General features: G+C 44.5%; 1 pseudogene across 1 annotated transcript; it reads right to left on the minus strand.

Moving 5' to 3' along the window:
• Nucleotides 1–944: 944 nt before the first annotated feature.
• On the minus strand, nt 945–2,433 carry LOC309546023 (elongation factor 1-alpha, somatic form-like; annotated as a pseudogene). The gene has a single exon. The product of its transcript is annotated as an elongation factor 1-alpha, somatic form-like (transcript).
• Nucleotides 2,434–3,738: the final 1,305 nt, after the last annotated feature.

Genomic DNA, 3,738 nt, shown 5'->3' on the forward strand with positions numbered 1-3,738 from the left:
TTGGCAGCAAACACAATTTTGTTTAACTCACAAGTGGTTTATATTAGGGATCGACCGATTATCGGCAAAGCCGATATATCGGGCGCCAATATGCACTTTCCCCTGATATATCAGAATCGGCCCCTGAGGTTACCGACATTGCCAATATTTCGGGAAAGTGCTTGTACCGGGTTGATGCCTGCAGCTAGAGGCATCACCCTGGTACTGGCGTCCATAGCCAAAGGTTGGCTGTCTTGTAATGACAACCGATGCGGCTGAGAAGCCACTTGGCTGTCATTACAAGGAGCGGGAGGGGACATCCCCCCCCCTCCCGCCGCCTTCCACGGGAGACCCGGGCAACCAGCCTGCACGGCTGCCGAAGAGAAGACCCAATCAAAGCCGCATTAGGCTCTGATCGGGTCTCCATGTAAAAACCCAGAAGTGATGTCATGACATCACTTCCGGGTATTCGACCCCCAAATCCCTTCACAATAGTACCTGTCAAAAAATAAATAAATAAATAAAAATATTTTTTTTTTAATGTACGAAAATATCTGCCAATTTTTGCCAATACTGATATGCGATGACCAAAATATCGATCGATCACTAGTTTATATTGTTTGTGCATCATTTTTTATTGTGTTGATCACATACTGATTTTGATGTACTCGTTTGCGCATAGATTTCTCACACTAGGGTTTGATTAATATTGCGCTGATTATATATTGTGTTTATCATTTTTTTTTTTTTATTATTTGCAATTACAAGCCACAACACGTCTCATTAACTTTGTTTAATGGTCTCAAAAAATTTGGTGACGTGTTCTTTGGGTTAGTTGTTCCCACTTACCGATTTAAAAACACTAATAACTTAAAACTGCCACAAACAAATGGTCCACAAAAGATTCCTTTCCTTCTGAAGCTTTTACGATGCATGGTTATCATTAGCCAGTCTTACTATTAAACTTAAATGGCCAATTGAGACAAACAGTTCTGAGACCGATCTTCCACCACTGGTTAAGACTGAGGTGGTGCTGGATTGTTGAAATATTCATTTGGTTTTCTGGGCCTTCTGGGCAGACTTTGTGACATTGCCAGCACCTGCTGCCTTCTTTTCAACAGCCTTGATGACACCAACAGCTACAGTCTGCCTCATGTCACGCACAGCGAAGCGACCAAGGGGAGGATAGTTAGAGAAACTCTCCACACACATGGGCTTGCCGGGGATCAGGTCAACGATGGTAGCATCACCAGATTTCAAGGACTTGGGATTTTCTTCCAGTTTCTTACCAGAACGACGGTCAATCTTCTCCTTCAGCTCCGCAAACTTGCAGGCAATGTGAGCAGTATGGCAATCCAGCACAGGCGCATAGCCAGCACTGATTTGTCCTGGGTGGTTCAGGATAATGACCTGTGCGGTGAATTGACCAGCATCCAATGGTGGGTCGTTCTTGCTATCACCAGCAACGTTACCACGATGGATATCCTTCACGGAAACGTTCTTTACGTTGAAACCAACGTTGTCACCGGGCAAAGCCTCAGTCAAAGCTTCATGGTGCATTTCCACAGACTTGACTTCAGTTGTTACATTAACTGGAGCAAAGGTAACCACCATACCTGGCTTCAGGATACCAGTTTCAACACAACCAACTGGTACTGTACCAATACCACCAATCTTGTACACGTCCTGCAGAGGCAGACGAAGAGCCTTGTCAGTGGGGCGGCTATGTGGCAGAATGCTTTCAAGAGCTTCCAGTAGAGTGGTTCCAGAAGCTTTTCCCTCTTTGCGGGTGATGTTCCATCCCTTAAATCATGGCATATTGGAGCTTGGTTCCAGCATGTTTTCACCGTTCCAACCAGAGATGGGCACAAAGGCAACGGTATCTGGGTTGTACCCAATTTTCTTGATGTAAGTGCTGACTTCCTTTACAATTTCCTCATATCTCTTCTGACTGTATGGTGGCTCAGTGGAATCCATTTTGTTTACACCAACGATAAGCTGCTTCACACCCAGAGTGTAGGCCAGAAGAGCATGTTCACGAGTTTGACCATTCTTTGAGATACCAGCCTCAAATTCACCAACACTGGCAGCAACAATAAGCACGGCGCAGTCAGCCTGAGAAGTATCAGTGATCATGTTCTTGATGAAGTCTCTGTGGCCAGGGGCATCAATAATGGTAACATAGTACTTGCTGGTCTCAAATTTTCACAGGGAAATGTCGATGGTAATACCTCATTCATGCTCAGCCTTCAGTTTGTCCAAGACCCAAGCGTATTTGAAGGAGCCCTTTCCCATCTCAGCAGCTTCCTTCTCGAATTTTTCAATGGTACGCTTGTCGATCCCACCACATTTGTAGATGAGATGTCCAGTTGTTGTGGACTTCACAGAATCTACGTGTCCAATGACGATGATGTTGATGTGTGTCTTTTCCTTTCCCATTGTGGAGTTTTAGATGTTGGCGATGGACACCTTGTAAATTCGCCGCAGACCCGGTGAGGAAGAGCTGTTTATAATTTTTAAAAACTGTCATTTTCGGCTTCGGTTTTTGGCCAAGTGCATCCTGCATTTCCAGTTTTGGCACCAAACTTTCCATTATTCATGCAAAAGAAGCTCCTGCACCTTTTTGGGCGATGAGCTCCATGCAATTTCTTAATTCGCCTTCTGACACGATTTCCACATTTTTGTAGCACGTCAATTGCTGCAAATTCGCACTACAATTAGGGCACCATTAAGAATAAATAGCACCCACATGCGTGTCGTGTTTTTTGCTGTGATTTTATTGCCATTTTAAATCGCTAGGTGTGAATGGAGTCTTGTTTCAAAGTGCAACTGCAGGCTATTTTCAGAAAAACATAAAAATATGTCAAGTATTTACCTAATAAACCAAAATCACTTTTCAGTTTTTATTTTTTAATCCTGACCATATTGAACAAAGAAAGGAAATTTCGGCAAAAACGTTTCCATTAAAGATAATCTGTCTTCAATCTCCTCTGGGAACATTTAGGGAATACATTTGGTGATTAGCAGAATACTTCATGGGGGTTCCAGGGCAGCGAGGAGTCTATTCAGTATGAGGTGACCGTCCTATAACAGGTGGCACCGGAGAACCAACAATGGACACTTCTGTCTGTGAATTCTGATGTCATGAGGATGTACTGGATCATCACTCTTATAATACAAGTCTAAGGACATTCATGCTATACAGTGCATATTGGAAGAGAAAGTGGAAATAGCCTATTGTGAGAGGCAATGGGTTGCTAGGCAACTGACCGCGTACCACGCTGCACAGGGGAGAGACGTGGGATAGAGTTACCTCTTGTTGACATCACAAAGGTAACTTTAGCCTTTTATATAACAGGAATTTAAATGCTTGACTACGCGAAAATTTCTCTACATCATAACTCAGACTGTGTTTGTTTTTCAAATGATTTTATATCAGGATAAGTTGTTTTTCTCTGCAGTAAAAGCCAAGCAGCCCCAAAGGACTAAGATGTATTAACCACTTGCTGACCGCCCGCCGCCGCTATACTGCGGCAGGCTGGCTCAGCTGCGTGAACCGACGTATGCGGGAGTGCCCCCATTAGGCAGCGGGGAACCCAATCCACGGGGGCCTGCGGCCGCAATTGCCACCGGGCACCCGCAATCGCTCCCCATGGAGAGAGAACAGCGGTCTGCCGTTGTAAACTGTTGTTCTCTCAGGAATCAGCACAGAGCGCCTGTGATCCTACTATTTAGGATCACAGATCTCTGTGTTGATTC

This window comes from Pelophylax lessonae, assembly GCF_965119305.1.
Source record: "Pelophylax lessonae genome assembly, chromosome: 2".
Taxonomy (NCBI): domain Eukaryota; kingdom Metazoa; phylum Chordata; class Amphibia; order Anura; family Ranidae; genus Pelophylax; species Pelophylax lessonae.